Raw genomic sequence first — 20,576 nt, forward strand, 5'->3', positions numbered from 1 at the left:
GGAGATGTACACCCAGGGGTGAGAGGGAGCGAGATCTCTGAAGGGGAGCATCTAGATGGGCAAGACCAGGTGTTGTAGGGCAAAAAGCACAACCCAGAATATCAGAGGCTTGCTGATAGGCAGGTAGCCCAGTGGTGAGAAATTCCAGAAGGATCAATATTTAAGAACCAAGACAGGTGTCATGGGATGGACTTTCCCCCCTGTACCCCCTGTTATGGGTTGAATTGTGTCTCTTCAAAATTCATATATTGAGGTCCTAAGTTCCAGGACCTTAGAATGTGATCTTATTTGGAAATAGGGTCCTTACAGATGTCATTAGTTAACATGAGGCCATTATGGCGGGGGGGGGGGTGTTCCTAATCCAATATGACTGGTGTCCTTAAAAAAAATGGGTAATTTGACACAGACACACAGACACACACACAGAATGTCATGTGAGAGTAAAGGCAGAGATCAGGGTGATGCTTCTACAAGCCAAGGAATGCCAAAGAAGGCCAGCAAACCCCAGAAACAAGGAGAGAGGCACAAAACAGAATCTTCCTTACAGTCCTTAAAAAGCATCAATGCTGCTGACACATGGGTCTTGGACCTCTAGCGGCAGGAACTGCGAGACAATAAATGTCTGCTCTTGAGGCCACCCAGGTTGCGGTACTTTGTAAGAGCAACCGTAAAAAACGAACACACTCCCTTTCTCTAAAATTGTAGATCTGTTCCATTCTGCTTCTGGCCAATCTAGTCCTGGTTTCCTGAACCAAGTCCTCAGAGGAAGCTGATGCAAGCCGAGAGCTTTTCAACAAAATGGCTCCTGCAGAGTTTGCAATGTACGCAGAGCTCACTGGAAGTCAGCAGGCCATGGGTGCCTCTGCACTGTGAGGACATTGTGTCCTCTATGCACTGGGGCTAATGGGAGGGGGTCCCCAGTGTGGAGCTAGGTGCTAACTCTCTGGGGGATCGAAATATTCAACCCCAAGTCTGGAGCACAGTTTTTGCTTAACCTGGCTCCTAATAATCTTTGCTCTCAGCCTCTCTCCCCTTCACTGTCATCAGGCTGTTACCAATTTGCCTTTAGTCACCTGATGAAGGCAGCAGGTTTCCATGGTTACCTACAAGCATGCAGCCAGGTGTCATTCCTTAGAGGCCGCAGGATAAAGCAAATAACAGGGTCTCTGGCACAATAAAAAGGACCTGGATCCAATGATCAAAATGGGGTCCTGGGGGCAACTGCGTCTCAGAAGCAAGTCAGAAGCCCAGGAATGAGAGCTGGGCATGAAGGCAGAGGCAGAACAGCAATCCTCCAGTAAGTACTGCCGGCTGCCGGATGCAGAGCCCTTGCTATGACCCAGGTGCTACACCCCCTACTTCATGTACATTATTTCCTTTTGGTCCTTGGTTACTAAAGCCCTCTGTTTTAACAAAGAAGGAACTGAGTTTACATGACGTATTAAAGATCACGCAGCTGGTAGGTCAGAGAAAGGATTTGAACCCAGGTGCGGAATATCTTCCATCTATCCCTGCAGATCTGCTTTCTGGTCTTCTCCACCCCATAGGCTGACGTGCATGGGCTGCATCCACAGCCTCCCTCACCCCTAGCTCCGGCTGAGTCTGGAAAGCCCTGCAGGTAAAGGGGGAGGAAAGGAGAGGCTGCTTCCGGCTGGCTGTGCCCCGGGACAGCCACCTTTCTAGAATCCTCTTCCATTCTCTCTCCTTGTGTGTGTGTGAGTCTTGGGCTGCTATTCTTGGCAGTTACTGCTCTATCCCTTGTGGTTGCCCGGGACCACTCTTTTGTAGGAAACTCCTTTCTAATCATCTTCTTCCTGATGAGACCCTGACTGCGACAGCAGGTCTGACAGGTGCTAGCGTCGAGTCCCAGAGTGCGGGGCCAGTGCTCCTTAAACCCCGGCAGCCGGGGCGCCTGGGTGGCTCAGATGGTTGGGCGTCTGCCTTCGGCTTGGGTCGTGGTCCCAGGGTCCTGGGATCGAGTCCCGCATCGGGCTCCCTGCTCAGCAGGGAGTCTGCTTCTCCCTCTGTCTCTCTCTCTCTCTGTCTCTGTCTCTCATGAATAAATAAAAAAAAAATAATAATAATAAACCCCGGCAGCCTACGGACAGGACTGGTCTCTGAGATCTGGGGCTGTGGGAAGACGTGCTGAACCTGAGGTGGCTGTCCGGTGGTTTGAAGTGTGGGGAGAGGGCCACAGCCCAGACTAGAGAATTAAGCAGGGTCTGATACTCACCTCCAAGGACTTTCACTTCCTGCGTGGCCTTTCCTGTCCCGGCAGCTCCCTAGTGTTGAGTTACGACAATGAGTTTAGCTAACTCTACATTCGGAGTGAACAAGACTGCTCTCACTTCAGACACCAGCTACCCGTTTGTGGCTTCCCAGGACCATCCTCATTTCAGACTAGCTGGCTATACATTCAGAGATTCCTATGACCACCCTCAATTCTATAATTTGCTGGAATGACACACAGAACTCAGGAAGCACTATACTTATGACTACTGGGGTTTGTTTTTTGGTTTTTTAGATTTTTTAATTTATTTGAGTGACAGCACAAGTAGGGGGAGCGGCCGGCAGAGGGAGAAGCAGGCTTCCCGCAGAGCAGGAAGCCAGACGCGGGACTCGATCCCAGGACCCTGGGATCATGACCTGAGCCGAAGGCAGTCGCTTAACCGACTGAGCCACCCAGGTGTCCCACTTACGATTACTGTTTTATTACAACAAAAGAATACAAATTAAAATCAGTCAAGGAAGAGACATAAGGGCAGAGTCCAAACAGAGCTTCTGGTCCTCTTCGCCTTGGTTCATGGAATCCTGACCACTCATGTATGTATGACAGTATGACTCTTGGTTTGATGTATAACAATGCTCATGACATTGCCAACAAGGGAAGCTTACCCAAGACTTTAGACTATTTAATGGGGCTTGATCATATACTGCCTATAAGATCAATGCAGTTGATAGGCCGTTTCCTGAAGAGGGTTTAGCTTGAAATCAAGGTTAGGGTTAGGCAGAAGATCATAAGATAAAAGTGACTTTGGATAACATGGGAAGGACTGAAGTACAAGCTCGTGGTTATGATTAAAAATGTACTGGAAGTAGAGGAAAAAAACATTGATCTTGGTCTTTTTGGGCAGTAGAAGATCACTGCAAGTGGGTGAAAGAGATCTTTGTTAAGTCCACAGATTAAATGCAAGCTGAGACATTTCTGTGTGTTGCTTTTCCTGACCTGAGAGTAAACTTCACCCGGCAGCTCTCTTTTTTCTATATTGTGCCTATCGCACGGAAAACTTAACCCTTTATTTTTAGGTTCATTTCTATTTTTATACATGCAATGCACGTATATAATAGTATGAAAGTTGCCTAAAGTTTTTTTTTAAAAGATTTTATTTATTTATTTGACAGAAACATAGAGAGCGAGCACAGATAGGCAGAGCGGCAGGGAGAGGGAGAAGCAGGTTCCCCGCTGAGCAGGGAGCCCAACGCGGGGCTCCATCCCAGTGACCTGAGCTGAAGGCAGCCGTTTAACGACTGAGCCACCCATGCTCCCCTGCCTAAAGATTTCTATAAAAAATCAGTCCCCTGCCACATCCCTCTATACCTCTCAGTTCTACTCCCCAGAGGCAATCACTTCAACTCTTTTAGCTGTTTTTTTTCCTAATATTTATTCCTCTTTCTAAATAGAATATTTAACTTCTTGACTGACTGATTTTAGATATAATCTACTGACTCCCCACTATGGTAGATGATTTTGTTTCTCCATACCACCTTTCCCATTTCCCTTTTTCCTATGTTCCCTGCATAAGCACATCAACACTTTTTGTTATACCAAAGGCAGTGTTTACATTATTATGGCCAAGCAAATGCTGTTGACCGACAAGCCAAGTTGCCTTCCCAACCACACCTCCTTTCTTAAACAATCTTCATTTATCCTATATTAAAAATTGCCATGTGTTTTTCTTTGCTTATTTGTCCATGAACCCATCCAATTTTTCCCAAACATTTCAATACGCTGTCATCTACATACCAAGAATGTGCCCCAAATATTCGCATATGCCACTTCCACAGTTTTCCCAGAGCTCTCCCAGAATCTTCCAAATTCCTAGCCTTTTATTTTTACGTGTCGTTGAAGTGTAAAAAAACAAACAAAAAACCAATGATGCTTATACACTATACATTCTAAAGTGTCTTTTTCATAATAAATCCCTATTTGAATTTTAAATAGTAATCTAATAACTCACTGTTTTGAAAACTGGAAAATAAAGGAAAGGAATGAGGCATTTCTTATGCCATTCTGCTTTTTCTATTCTAGCCGTACCTTGGGTAACCACATGGTAGATAAAAGAAAATTTCTCTTTATCAAACTTCCAGATAACAAATGATACAAGCATCTTTGAAATAAAATATCAACCAAGTAACCCAACTAATAAATTGCAAAGAATATAAAAATGGGATGGTGAGGGAATTTAAAATTTAAAAGAGATTTAAAAGACATTATGGCACATTGCAGTATGTGGTCCTTATTTTGTTTTTGTTTTTTTTAAAGATTTTTTTTAAGATTTTATTTATTTATTTGACAGGAAGAGAATGAGAGATAGAGAGCACGAGAGGGAAGAGGGTCAGAGGGAGAAGCAGACTCCCTGCTGAGCAGGGAGCCCGACGTGGGACTCGATCCCGGGACTCCAGGATCATGACCTGAGCCGAAGGCAGTCGCTTAACCAACTGAGCCACCCAGGCGCCCTGTGGTTCTTATTTTGATCCTGATTCAAACACATTAAATAAAATTATGACATTTATGAGACATTGGAAATTTAAATGCTAAATATTTGATTATATTAAGAGATCAAGCTTAATAATTTGGTTTGATCAGATTGTTAAAAAAAATTGTTATCTTTGGCGTGCCTGGGTGGCTCAGTCGGTTAAGCATCAGACTTGGTTTCCGCTTGGGTCCTGGTCTCAGGGTCGTGGTATTGTCTGGAGCTGGGCTCTGCGCTCAGTGGAGAGTCTGCTTGGGATTTTTTCTCTGCCTCTCCCTTTGCCCCTCCCCCTGCTCACAAGCACTCATGCATTGTCTCTCAAATAAAAGAAAAATCTTATCTTTTTGACATATATATGAAAATAATTACCTAGAAGCTCTCTGAACCGTATATTATTGGGGATTTTTGTGGAGGCATCATCACATAGGCATGATGGATCTTCTCTGGATTGGAGAATGGGACTCGGGGGGAGAGAAGGGGCTAAAATTTCCAAGCCTCTAGTCATGGCTTGGTCTTTCTGGTGACCGTCCAGAAACCCACCAAGAGTCACCTCATTAGAACAAAAGATATTCTTATCACCGAGGAAATGACAAAGATCTTTGGAGCTCTATGTCAGGAACCAGGGTCAAAGACTACATGTTAGAACAAAAAATTCCTCTCCTACCCTGTATTTACAAAAGTTTTAGGAGTTCTGTGCCAGGAACCGAGGGCAGAGACTAATATATATATTTCTTATTATTTCACAGTAGATTATTTCCATAAAATGGTATCTCACTTTTAACATTGTGATACAGCCTCCAAGATTTTGTCATGATGATACCTTATTAAAAATAACAGCATAAGTGATCCCAATAGTTAACATTAATGGAGTCCCAGGCACTGTGTTAAAAGCTTTCTATGCATTATCTCATTCAGTGCTCACCACAACCTTATGAGGTTGATATTATTATTGGCTCTATTTCATAAATGAGGAAACTAAGGCCTTATTTCAAGTCAGTGGAAAGTCCCGGACTCCCACCCAAGGATATTTAAGTGCAGATCCTGTGCTTTTAACCTTTAAACTATCTTTCCTCTAAATTAGGAAATTAAATTTGAGCAAGATCATTTATTTGTTTATACCATTGCCTTGTCCCAGAAAGGATTTTAGGCATCTGGTTAAGAAACTTGTCCAAGATCACCCAGACAATAAGTGGTAGAGCCAGGAATCAAATCTCTTTGTCTCGTGAACTGTATAAACTAAGTGAGATAACACAGATGTAGACCCACATCATATATTTCCTCATAAACATGGGAAGGGGAAATGGGGACATTTTCTTTGGCTGGTTTTCATTTTCATTCTGGTTAGACATGTTCTCAGCATTAGAGTTCCTTGCTTTATCTTTAGGGAAAGAATGAATGGGGCAAGAGGGACTCCAGAATAACAGGCCTGGGCAGTTCTGACATGGGCTGGCCCATGACAAGTCGATGGAAGGAAAAGGCCTGACACTATGGTGAGAGACGTGCTTGGTACATGGCAGGCAACCTATAAACATGGCTTGGTAAATACAATCTTCAGGAGGAAGGGAGGGAGACAGCAAAGAGTGGGTAGTATAAGGAGAACAAAAGAGAGGAGTCATGTTTTCGGGGAAGTGGGGAGAAGGCAAAGTGGTGGGGGTGGGCACTTATACCTATTCAAGTGTGAGAATAAAAATAATAATTGAATTTGGTCATACAGGGTTTCAGAGAAGAAAAGTATGAAAGAGAAACACCACCAAAACAACCATTTTTAAAAAACTGCATATCCTAAAAATCACTTCTCTCAACTCGAGGACAGTCCCCACAAGTCTGAGCAATAGAGTTTTGTCGATCCCTCTGGATCCTTCCTTCTTGAATCTGTAGCATTGAACTTCTTAAGGCTAATACTTAATCCATTTTTTTTACCCCTAAGGCTCAGTCCACAAGGGGTTGTATAAAGAACTAACTTTTCTTGGCAATAACTTGAAAAATAAATAGAATGAAATATATACTCTTTTTTTTTTTTTTTTTTGCCTAAAAAGTTAAACATTCATTTGCTTTCAGTTTGAACTATTATAAAAACATAGCAGGACCTGTTCTTAATCTTTCTTCTTTTCTTTTCTTTCTTTCTTTCTTTTTTGTTTTTCTTTTATGAAGGAGCCTGTCTCAACTTAGTATCCTTAACCAAACATGCTTTAGTCTCAGGGCAAGAGCCAGCTATAAAGAAAATACAGTTCTTTTAATAGCACCTCTTTTGCCCTGGCTGTTCACTGAAAGCTAACTATGAAGGCAAGATGCATTTGAGACTTCTCATTAAGAACCATGATGTTTTACTTAAGTTGGACTATGCCACTTGGATAATGTGAAACAGAAGTTACTTATTGAGAGGCAGGGACAGGAAAAGGAAATGGCTGACCTATAACTAGAGTTCTCCAAAGGTGGTAGGTACATTTATTAATCTCTTGGGACCTATTTCAGTCAGCAACTTGAGCTGCCTAGCACGTGTGTTGAGTAATGTTTAAATCGTTAGAGTGCACATACAGGAATTTAACATCGCAGAAATAGGATTTTCCCCCCATCCCTCCTCTCTAGACATTTCCTTTTTTGCCTAAACTATGCAAACAACATTCAGGAAAAAAAGAAAAGAAAAGAAACTCAATTCAGGCTTGTTGGATAGAATCCTGTGGAATATTGATCCTTAGAACTTCTCTTTTGTCACCAGACATGGACAAAGAGCCCTCTGTTCTCAGTAAATTAATCTAGGGCAAAGAAATTTCCACATCTCCTGCGTTTAGTTCGGAGTTCCTTCTTTTTCTAAAGGTGGCATAATGTATATATTTATTTTTAAATATGTGTATTCTCTTTTTTAAAGGTAAGCAATTTAATCTTGTTTTAAGGATTCAAAGAACACTTCTCTGAGGTAATTGAAGGAGTTGCAAATTTCTAAAAAGTAAATGACAAAACCATGATGTTCTAGAAATATATAGAAACATGCAAATAGTAGAAAATGTATCATTATGATCGCCAATGGCTAAAAGCCTGACCTACATTAAATTTAATCCGTCACTGACTACTTCTTAAAGCCTCAGGTCCAATGCCAACACCAGCCCTCACACAAATACAAGAGAGTCACAAATGTATTAGCCTCAACTGCCCAATAAAATGATTTGAAACCTAGAAGATATGTGCCCTGATACTATTTTTAAAAATTATGACTGATAAGACATGCTCAGCTCTGAGAAGCCTTGAAAGAAAAATGACTCATTCCATAAAGGCATTTTTATAAGGCAAGTGGATTTAGAATATAACGGTGACATTTAGTCATTGTAAAGGAAATAATTTCATGAAGAGTAATTTGATATTTATAACAGCATCATTGTCAATTAAATTTTGTAAAGAGTAAAAGTGAATCAAAGGTCCTTGGTGAGCAAGAAAGATAAAGTGGAAGCTCTATAATGGGGTGGTTAGCGGTTAGAAGAGAAGAAGAAAAACAGAACAGAAAAACAACAGGAAGGTTGTACTAATTGTTGCAGTTTTTTGTTTTTAATTCTACTGATGTTTAGGTGGACTCCGGACTCCGCAGCATTGTAGCAGAATCAAAGCACTTAGGATTATATAAATGTATATAAATCCAGGTTTCTTTTTTTTAAGATTTTATTTATTTATTTGATAGAGAGAGACACAGCGAGAGAGGGAACACAAGCAGGGGGAGTGGGAGAGGGAGAAGCTGGCTTCCCGCTGAGCAGAGAGCCTGATGCGGGGCTCTATCCCAGGACCCTGAGATCATGACCTGAGCCGAAGGCAGAAGGCAGACGCTTAATGACTGAGCCACCCAGGTGCTCCTATAAATCCAGGTTTCTTATGGCCAAATCTTCTTGTGGATTTCATATTCGCCTTTATTTTTCTCTTTGGATTACTCATCTCATGTGCTAGTTTCTCTTCTGCAAAACTTCCTTAAGATTTTGTTCTGTTACAAGTTTTGGTTGGTGACCCATTCTTGAGAGACAGTTGTTTACTAAAACAACCAAAATGTGGCTTTTTTTCTAAAAAAGCCACACACAAAGAGTGTCTCTATTGTTCTTTGGTTACACATTCCAATCTATTCAAACTGTGAACCAACTTGTTTTTCTGTTGTTTGCAGTCTATAGCCTCATATACCCTGCATTACCTTCTGAGGACAATGCAGGTATTGTAAATGTCAGAAACATACGTAAGTAAGTAACCAAACTCCATTGTATAATATATTATGCCAAGAATGTATTTTTCACACATGGTGTGTTAGTGAAGAAATAAAACCTTGAAAGTAAAGTGTTTTCTATTAGGCTACTTAATATAGAAATGGTGGGTGCCCTGGGGCAAAAATTAATTGATGTTTAGGCATAACCTAGTGATTTTTAATTGAAACCTGGCTTATTTTACAAGTGCAAATCTGGGAGCTAAATCACATTTTGAGTCTATGGATTTATTACTGGAGTAAGTTTATGCTGAATTAGCTTTTATAAAATTCGCTTTCTTAGAAAAACAGCATTAGCTCCAAAATATATGTTCTTTGGTCACTTTATTGCACCCAAAACAAAATTACTGAAATTTGACAACAGCATAAAACATATACCTTAATTAATAATAGCACATTTTTGAGGGTAAAGTATGTTTAATAATTGTTTTCTAAGATCCCGGCATCTGGATTCACATCACCTGACCAGCAAACAACTATTTCATTATTTTTTTTAAGATTTTATTTATTTATTTGACAGAGAGAGAGACACAGAGAGAGCACGAGCAGGGGGAGCAGCAGAGGGAGAGTGAGAAGCAGGCTTCCCGCTGAGCAGGGAGCCCCATGCAGGACTCGATCCCAGGACCCTGAGATCACAACCTGAGCCGAAGGCAGATGTTTAACAACTGAGCCACCCAGGCGCCCCCAACTATTTCATTTTTAGGACACAGAAGATGAAACTTTATCCCTTAATTATGAAGGCTATGTTTTACTGAAACTATTCAGTAGTCCCCCTTTATCCGCAGTTTTGCTTTCTGCCATTTCAGTTTCCCCTCAGTCAGCTGCAGTCAGGAAGCAAATGGTCCTTCTGATGGATTCTCAGAGAGTCCACAGCAGCCTAACGCTATGACACAACGCCTCCGTCGCTCACCTCGCTTTGTCTCATCACGTAGGCATCTTATCTCACATTATCAGGAGAAGAAGGATAAGTATAGTGATGTGGGAAACAAAGGCAGAAGAAAAATTATTAAATTTCCTTGCTACCCACAGCCCACTGACAAGTCCTTGAAACAAGCAGAGTGACATTTCTCTAGGGAATAAACTGCCTCGAAGTTAACACTTTTCTAAAGGCAAAAGGCAATCTTAGCTTGACCCCCGCCCCCCCCCCCCCCCCCCCCCCCCCCCGCCGCAGGATCCTGTAAGTCTACTTTAACATATAAAAATTCCTTTGGAAACTTCCTTTATCTCTACCCACCCCCCCAAGATACGTGTTGGCAATCATCCCCCAAGCATATGACCCACCGATATACATCTGAAGGGTCTCATGACTGAGGTTTTATTAGACGGTAATAAATGACCTTTTCCCAACAGTAACTAGCCCCCTCAAGGTCCTGGAAACCTTGCTTCCAAATTCCTGAGACTTACGCTATCCCTAAGCCCCTCCCAACTTTTAAGTATATAGTGGGCCACTCCTCATGACCTCAGTGCACCTCTTTCTGCCCATGGGGCCTGTCCCCATTCTTTAATAAAATCACCTTTTTGCACCAAAGACATGTCAAGAATTCTTTCTTGGCAGTTGGCTTCAAATCCTAACATCTTTACTACATCATATAGTACAATATTTTGAGAGAGAGAGAGAGAGAAACCACATTCACATAACTTTTATTACAGCATAGTGTTATAATTATTCTATTTTATAATTAGTCTGTTGTTAATCTTACTGTGCCTCATTTGTAAATTAAACTGTATCATAGGTATGTGTGTATAGGCATTCCTCATTTTATTCCACTTCACTTTATTGCACTTCAGAAAGACGGTGTTTTTTTACAAATTGAAGGTTTGTAGCAACCCTGTGGGGAGCAAGTCTGTTGGCTCCATTTTTCCAGTAGCATTTGCTCACTTTTTTGTCTCTGTGTCACATTTTATTAATTCTCACAATATTTCAAGCTTTTTAATTATTGTATTTGTTACAGTGATCTGTGATTACCTCACTGAAAGCTCAGATGATGGCTAGCATTTTTTAAGCAATATTTTAAAATTAAAGTATATATGTTGGGGGGCACCTGGGTGGTTCAGTCGGTTAAATATCTGCTCTTCGACTTGAATCATGATCCCAGGATCCTGGGACTAAGCCCCGCATCAGGCTCCCTGCTTAGCGGGGAATCTGCTTATCCCTCTCCCTCTGCCTCTCTCCCTGGCTTCTGCTCTCTCTCTCAAATAAATAAAATATTTAAAAAAAGTAAAGTATATACATTGGGTTTTTTTTAGACATAATGCTATTGCACAGTTAATAGACTACAGTATAGTGTAAACATAAATTTTATATGCACTAGGAAACCAAAAAATTCATTTGACTTGCTTTATTGTGATATTCCCTTTATTGTGGTGGTCTGGAACTGAACCCACAATATCTCCGAGGTACAGGGAAAAACATGGTAAATATACATAGGGTTCAGTACTATCTGCGGTTTCAGGCATCCACTGGGGGGTCTTGGAACATAGCCCCACGGGTTAGGGGGTTGGAGAGGAGACTACTGCCGTATATTGTTATAAGGCCTATTTTCTTTGTGAGCATCTGCTTCGAATTGTTATTCATTCCTTGGGGTTTGTAGCTTGGTAAAACACAAATGGCAAATATATTTATCTAAAAAGTAAAAAAAAAAAAAATTCATGACTCAGTTCTAACTCCCCAATTGGAATTTTAGAAGATCAAAAGGAAAGTAAATGATAAATGCTAATTTTTTAAAGGATAAAAGAACAGAATGCCTGGCTCATTTACTTCTAAATAAGACCTGCATGAAACCATAAAAATGGAAATGTGTTTATGTAACCCATTTGAAATCTAACCAATCCAGAGAAAATATCGGCTCTCACTGGATATATCAATACAGAGTTTTGCAATATAAGAAAAGAAAAAGGGACCAAAATAGTAAGATCCAATGGTAATTTCCTTTTCTTAAAATAGTTTTTCTCTACGACATACAGCTCAGAAACCTTTGCTTATATACCCAAATGAATTAAGTTAATATCCACAGATGATGGTTTGCCTCTTGGTATTAGGGGAAAACAATGGTGAACACATTGCACGAAGACATTCATTTGTTCATTCACCCACAAAATCATTCAGAGCTAGTGTGTGCCAAGCACTGTGCTCAGTTTATTCAAGTGCCAAATGCCTAATGGGATAGGGTAAATTTTCGAGACTCTCTGCGGTGAAATGATAAGTGTATCTGTAGATTGCCTTTCATTTTCAACTCATCGTTTCATTGAAATTCATATTCTTTTAGACATTTTCTCTCATATTGAAGGCTAAATATAATTTTTTAAAGAAAGGTTAATTTTGGATCTTCCACTTTATAGACTCAGTCTGAATATGTTGTCTTTCACATTGTCCCAAGTGAATTATCCCATGTTTTAAGGTCTGTGTTCTGAGGCTGTCAGTCCTCTATCAAAGCCTTGTTTAAGCCACTGTCTGTTGAAAGGTTAGTGAAATAGCTGTGAATGTTAAGATCACATGGGTTAGTGTTATTACTTTGATCAGAGATTTTTGCCCAACCAAGAGGACTGAATTTGACATCTATTCAAAATAATGGATCAGTTGGTGGCAATATATTCTCTTCTTTCTGGGTTATCTGCTTATATACCTGTCACTGCTAATCCTTTTTTTTTTTGGCCTAAAAAAATTAGACTTCTTGGCATCCCCCTCAATCCTTCCCCCACTGCCTGCAACAGTCTGTTAGTATTCAGATAAGACTTTTTAGATTTGTTTTTTTTGTTTTTTGTTTTTTTTTAGTTTAGAGTTGGACCCTCATTTTAGCTCCTTGATTTGAATTCTCTAATTCTGGTGAAATAGGATTCTCCAGTATTAAATCAAGATGTCTCCAGGGTAACAGCAGACAAGTGGTAGGATATGCTAAATAAGGCTGTGAGCCATTTCAAATATTATGTGGAAAGCAAGCAACCAGGAATAATCAAAGGTATGACAGAATTTCAAAGGAGGGCACTCCTTGAATGAACATATACTGAAGAAATAAAATGCATGTAGAACAGAGTCAGGCATATTATCTTTTGTGAAACGAAGGGGGAATAAAAAATATATTCATATTTGATTATATGTGCATGAAGAAACACATGGAAGAATAAACCCAAAACAATAAAAATTGTTATCCATTAAGTAGAAGAGCTGGAGTGGGGCAAGGGAAGGAGTGGAATCTATTTGTGTATACCATTTTATTGAGTTATGACTTTTAAATCATGAAATACAAAATTAAGTTGAAGTAAAAAACACTCTTGGAAGATGGGGATCCTCAGTCTAGATCAGGATCTATAAAGTTATCTTTAGGATTTTCCAGGGGGATCCTCAGGCCAGTTGCTTCCACCAGTCCCAGGAATCTCCAACCGAACCCCCAATCTTGCTCAAGTACTCGATTTTCTGCAGCCTCTATTTGTTTGTATTTGATGCAGATGTCAGAAAACCCGATTCATGCTAATCTAAGCAAAAATTAAAAAAAAAAAATTACTGAGTGAGCTAAGCCAAAAAGTCCAGGCACAGCTTAATTCAGGCATTAAACTACAAATTTAGTTTAGGGATCCAGTCCTCAGCTCTACTTCCTGACTTAGTTCTGTTCTGTAGCTGCCAGTTGTCTCTGGCAGCCACGGACAATCAATTCCACGATGATGAATTACAGAAGAAAGACCACCTTTTCCTCCAAGAGCTCCAGAAAAAGTCTCAGACTTGAGTCTTACGGGTTTTGATTGGCCTATTTTGATTCATGTGCTCATCTCCCAATGGGTCACTGTAACCAGAGAGTTAGCATGCTACCATTAGCTTAGCCGAGGTCACATACTGCACTGTGAGAGCAGGAGGGAAATCAGCTTCCTGTGAATTGTGTTGGTGGAGAGGAGAAATATTATCCTCCAACGTGAAACTGGGGTATATTTCAGGAAGGGATGTTAGATGCTGGACGGTAAAAACACTAAATGTTTACCACCCCACCCTCTCAGAAAGACTCCCTTATCCTTTAGGGACTTTACTCATTGTGCTCACCCCTACCAGACACCTCAAGTTTTGGGGAGACAACCAAAAGTAGCTTTTTCAAAGAGATTTGAGACTCCCTGAACTAAAATGAGTTTCTCCCCCCTAAACCAGGCTATCCAGAGAACATTCTACTTTTGAAAGCAGGTCAGAAAAATGACCATTTTAGTCAAGAAGGAGCAGAAGTTAAATAAAAATCACCTAAATCCCAAAGACTGAACTTTATGAAACAGTTAATGATGAGCAGTTTGTAGAACTGTCTTTCTTGAGAGAGACAAGACAATAAATTATTTTTGTGTTATTCTTTTGTTATAAAAGCTGGATAATTACTTGGGCCTTTAAACCCTCTTTGTATTTCTGAATGACGACCAGAGCCAGGCTTTAAATAAATAAATACTCCTCAAGGAAAAGCCTGAAAGGAGGCTTTCTTTCCAGGGGAGGTTCTACCCTGTTATTCCGTGGCTGGTCTCAATTAGCTTTCTGCCGCCACCACGCATTAGTGAAAATGGCAATGGGCGTAAAGAACATGCCCATAGATCTGTGGAAGATTTCCATTTTCTCTTCATTTCTGGCACCACTGTAACACTCCAGTCCAGCACACATAATCAGTTCGAGTGCATGAATAAAACTCTACTATATATAGTACGAGTGAATTTCAGGATGCAAACTATATATAGTTGAGCTAAATAACAAGTTTGGTCTCATGTTACTCAGCTTGGCAATGTTTAAAACATGAAACAGTTCTTTCCAGTCACTCCTTGTTGAATGCTGGTCCTTACTGGTGCACCTTTGTGTACCCTTACTTTCCTTTGTGCACCATTTGTGCACCCTTACTTTCAGCTAGGCTGTTGTTATGTCTGTTTCTGGACTTCTGTCAAGTGGTCGCTGTTTCTGTCTGACTGCTGTGGATAGAAATGGTGCTAGCATTTCTAGGCAGGAAGAGCTCAGGGCAGCCATGTGGTTGGGGAGTTGCCTGGAATCTTTTTGGAGGTTACTTGGAGGGTGCTGATGGAGACTACAAATGGAGGGCTGAAGGACTCACCCAAAGCTATCTTTTTGTGCTGCCATGACCCATATGCATCTTTGTGTGTGTGTTGGGGGGGGTTTGTGTGTGTGTGTGGAAACTGCTCATTCTGGCAGGCACTTATCCAGCCAATTAAGTAAAGTTCATCTAACAGAAAATCTCTATTTCTTCCTCTGAACTGCCAATTTCCATCAGCAGGGCATTGAGGGATCCTATGAACATTTATTTGGACATTGGGGGTACCAACATGAACAAGATGGTTCTTCTCAAGTTGTCCATGGTCTAAACTGGAGTGGGGATAAAGGGACACACAAAAACAAAAATAAGATACATGCAATGACTGGTACTTTAATGGTGCTTTGTAAAAGTTACGTTGTGGGCACAAGGGAAGGTTCCATTTACCTCAGATGATGCTCCCTATTTGAATCTCCTCTCTCTAGTCTAGAGCAGCTCATACATTGTTTCTCTCCCACATTCAACTCATTTAACAAATATGGAGTATTGACTCTGTGCTCATTGCTGGGGGCTGCAGCTGTGTTGGACTTTTATTCCAGTTTGGGAATAAGATAATAAAAAAAATAAACAAGATATTATATAGGTTAAGGGATAGATAGGGACTAGGGAGGGGGCACATAAAAGGGGAAAGTTTGCAACCATAGGCAAAGAGATCACAGAAGGCCCATGTGGGGAGGTGACATTTAGCTAGACATGATTGGTAAGAAGTAATCAGCACATAGGGAGATCTGAGGACAAGTCTTGCTCTCAGTTAAAACCGGAAGGGCAAAGACGGTAGGCAAGAAAAAGTTTGGAGTGTTTCAGAAATAGAAGGAGGCCAGTGTGACTAGAGCCTAGAGTGATGGGGCCAGTGATGGGGTTGAGGTCAGAGAAATCAGTAGCAGCCAGATTGTGAGGTCTGGGAGATCTTGGTGGGGTATTTGAATTTTATCTTCAGTGCAATTTGAAGAAGGGGTTATACTTTTCCAGTTATTAGGTATATGTGTGTCTCATCCAGGGCACTCTCTTCAGCATCTAAAGGAAACAGAATTAGTAATTACATTATTGGCTGTTTGGTGAGCGCAGAATTAAAGCAAAGGTAAACGAAAAGTCTTGAGAGACATTTTACACAGGCTCGCGATGGGTCCATACCATTGGGGATTTCCCCTTTTGAATGTCTGGACATTTGTGAGCCCCAGATACTACATTCCCCTGAACAGGTTTTCATTCCCCAAGTTTCTTTGTTTCCTAGGGTTGATAGGAATCCCTGTCCATTTTTGTGTTTGCTTATTTATTTATTTATTTATCACACTGTCACCTTTTTTTTCACAACTTTCAATATCTTGAGGATCCTTGGTTTATAAATAACATTTAATCACCTCTAGAATCTAATCCAAAGCCTACTATATAATGGATCCTCATGGAAAATATATAGTTATATAATATCCCATCCATGGTCAGTGAATGATTGTTAGAATCAATCCTAGAGAATGAGACTTCCTGACTTGGTCTTTTGGTTTAGGGGTGAGTATTCCTTTCAGGCTTGTTACCCTATAATTACTGACCATACTATGAATAGGCTTTTTAAAATTTTTAAAAAAGATTTAGTTCCAGTATAGATAATATACAGTGCTATGTTAGTTTCAGGTGTACGATATAGTGATTCAACAATCTATGCATTACTCAATGTTCATCACGATAAGTGTGCTCTTAATCCCCTTCACCTACTTTACCCAACCTCTGGTCCACCACCCCTCTGGTAGCCATCAGTTTGTTCTCTAGAGTCAAGAGTCAATTTTGGGGGGTTTGTCCCTTTTTGCTTTGTTTATTTTATTTTTTAAATTCCACATATAAATGAAATCATGTTATTTGTCTTTCTCTGACTGACTTATTTTACTTAGCATGATAACCTCTAGGTCCCATTATGTTGTTCCCAATGGCAAGCTCTCATTCTTTTTTATGGCTGAGTACTATTCCATTGTATATGTATAACACTTCTTCTCCTTCTTCCTCCTCTTCCTCCTTCTTCTTGTATACCCCATATGGTTTATCCATTCATCTATCCATGGACAATTGGATTGCTTCCATATCTTGGCTATTGTAAATAATGCTGCAATAAATAGAGGGGTGCATATGTCTTTTCAAATTGGTGTTTTTAGTTCCTTTGGGTAAATCCCCAGTAGTGGAACTACTAGATCATATGGTAGTTCTACTTTTAACTTTTTTGAGGAACCTCCATACTGTTTTCCACAGTGGCTGCACCACTTTGCATTCCCACCAACAGTGCACAAGGGTTCCTTTTTCTCCACATCCTTGCCAACACTTGTAGTTAATATGAATATGTGTTTTTTAAAAGATTTTATTTATTTATTTGACAGAGAGAGACACAGCAAGAGAGGGAACACAAGCAGGGGGAGCGGGAGAGGGAGAAGCAGGCCTCCCGCTGAGCAGGGAGCCCAATGCGGGGCTTGATCCCAGGACTCCGGGATCATGACCTGAGCTGAAGGCAGACGCTTAACGACTGAGCCACCCAGGTGCCCCAGTATGAATATGTTTTGATGTAAAATAGAATCTTTACCCAAAGGATTTGTCCACCTTAAAACCCATATAAGATAAGTAGAGTAGTGATTCTTCTTTTGGGAACTCATCTGCTCATTCATTCAGTACACGGAGCCCCAGGCAGTGCAGTGGGTGCAAGGGATAGAACAGATGCATGATGTACTCCTAGCCTCCGGGGCTGATAAATCTTTTATGTGTATCTCTGGTCCTTAAAATGAACAAACTGTCCACTTATAACTTCCTGGATTTACATGGTGTGTTCTCCATGTACCTTACCAATATGTCTTTAACGTCCCAAGACTAACAGCCACCACAGCTCCTGCTTTCTCCTCTCTCCTCTCTGTTCCTCTTTCCTACCTCCAGAGCTCTTGCTGCTGTTGCCATGACAACCAGAATGAAAAACCTTGGAACTTTATCTTTTACTATGGGTGCATGCCTCCCCATAAGGACATTATTGTACATCAGCCAAACTGGACTCTGGGGGCTCTTCTTTAAATATACCATTAAGTCATGTTGAAATTGGAACTCTAGAGGCAAGATTATGATGGTATTTAATCAGGGACCTAGGAACTCTCAAGTCTTGTTTTCAACTAGCCATCTCTTTCTTTGAGGTCTTCAAAGAAAATATGTGCACTAATGACAAAGCAAGGTATAGCATGCTTCTTATTAACTGTGGCTTTATGTCTAAACCCCAGTTTGCTTTCTGGTGTGTGCATCCAGGCTTGGTGGAGATGGCTTTTGCCCTAAGCCAGGTTGGTCTGAGCAACCTGCTTGACGAAGAAACAACTCAGATCTGTCCTCTGAGCCCCCGGCTCTGATAGCCATCTGCCTGCTTGACATTTCCCTTTGGATGACTCATAGACATCTCCACCTTATCAATCTTTCCATCCCTATTCTTCCCCTAGTCTTCCTCCTCTCAATAAACAGCTCCACCATTCAGCCAGTGGCCCAAGCCAGAAACCTGGGCATCATCCTTGAGTCTTTCCTTTTCCTGGCCTTGCCCCATCCCTGATCCCTATCAGGTCCTGTCAGCTCTATCTCCAACACAAAACTCGAAGAGATCTACTTCTCTACATCTCCACTCTCACCTCTTTAGAACAAAACGTAGTCATCTTCTGCTTGGATTGTAATAGCACTCTGACTCTTCTCCTTGATTCTACTTGTTTTTTTCTGAAGCTCTTTCCTTCCACAGAGCAGCTGGAGTGAGCTTCAAAAAAGATAAACTGGATTGTATCACTTTGCGCTTTGAAACTCTTCATGGCTTCCCATGATACTTGGAATAAAATCCATATTCTTCACCTTGACCTATAGGGCCCTGCCCTGAGCTCTCTGAGCAACCTGTCAAGCCTCATCTTGTACCACTTTCCACCTGGCCTCTACTCCAGTCACACCTTTCTTCCTTCGACTCCTCATATGTCTTGCAATATCTGTCTTTGACTTCCTTTGAAGTAAAATAGCTGCCATAGGTCCTGGTTTTCCCACCATGCTCCTTTCACCCACTCTAAGCCTTTATGCTTTCAGCTCCTTTTGCCTAGAACGCATCTACCCCACCCTTTGCCAGTTCTTTTCTCAGTGGCTGCTTCCTTCTCAAACTTGAGGTCTCAGTTCAATTTCCCCTTCTCCACAAGCCCTTCCCTGGCCACCCTATCCAAGATTGCCCTCCCCCACCAATGATCCTCTGTTAGTGCATCCTCTTTATTTCCTACATAATACTTCCCAGAACATATAACCATTTTGTTTACTTGTTTGTGTATTTACTAAGTTTGTCTTCCCAACTAGGAATGTCAGCTCCTTGAAGGCAGGGACTAGATCTGTTTTATTCACAATGAATGGCACCTAGGTAGAGCATAATTAGTTAGATACATGAATGATCCTGCCTAAATTCTAGTAGCAACTTCTGCAGCCAGAAAAGGAATAAGAAACCTTTTTCCCATTCTTCCTTTGCTCTCTCAGTCAGGGTCTTGATGGATCATACAAATGAAGAATTTTGTTTAAAGATTTTATTTATTTATTTGACAGAGAGAAAGAGCGAGCATAAGCAGGGGGAGCGGCAGGCAGAGGGAGAGGGAGAAGCAGGCTCCCTGCTGAGCAGGGAACCTGATGTGGGGCTTAATCCCAGGACCCTGAGATCATGACCTGAGCTGAAGGCAGACGCTTAACTGCCTGAGCCACCCAGGTGCCCCTAGATGAAGAAATTAAGGAATTATTAACTGAGACATGGGCAGGGTTATGAGAGCCAACACAGGATGTGGAGATACTGAAGACTAGCAAGAGCATTGAGCCATTATACCCCAAATGGCGGGGGTGGGGGAGAGGAAGGGGGAGCGAATGAATGGTGCTCCCAGGGCCCAGTAAGACCTGGAGCTATGGAGGAGGGGTCACCCAGCTAGAGATGTAGTCTGGAGAGACTGCCAGAGGGGCAGCAGCTAAGCAGGACAGTAATAGAAGAAATACCCAAAGAAATACCCATCGTCCCTCTGCTCTTAGTCTCTTCTCAGTGATCCATGCCCTTCCTTGGCTGAAGTCAACTGAAAAATAGCTGGCAAGGGAACGCAGGTGAATGAATCCATTTGTAGCCCAGCCTTTCAAAGCACAGAGCAGGTGATAAATGGAGAATAATCAGCAGAGACGTTGACTCCTAGCAACCGGAACTCAGGCTGGTGTTGCTCCTATGACTTAGAGGTCAATTGAATTTGGAGTTTATGCTTGGAATTTAACTACCATTTATAACATTATGCCTAAGGAAAAACCACGTGGATTTCTAAACAACCAACTTACTAATAAACTTGGGAACATAATTCACTAGGGCGATGGCACCTGCCTTTATAGTGAATGAGTGGGCGAGGTGTTTTTATTATTAATAAGCATAAAACAGCCAGCTCAAAAAAAAGAAAAGAAAAGAAAAGAAAACTCTTTTAATCTTACTTGGCCACCTCATAAGTCAAATTATGGGGCATTTTGATGATATACATAGTATCCTCATAAACTAGATTTCTAGGTCCT

This window comes from Eumetopias jubatus, unplaced genomic scaffold, assembly GCF_037043125.1.
Source record: "Eumetopias jubatus isolate StellerSeaLion01/CBP00866 unplaced genomic scaffold, mEumJub1_p1.0 scaffold_10, whole genome shotgun sequence".
Lineage (NCBI taxonomy): Eukaryota > Metazoa > Chordata > Mammalia > Carnivora > Otariidae > Eumetopias > Eumetopias jubatus.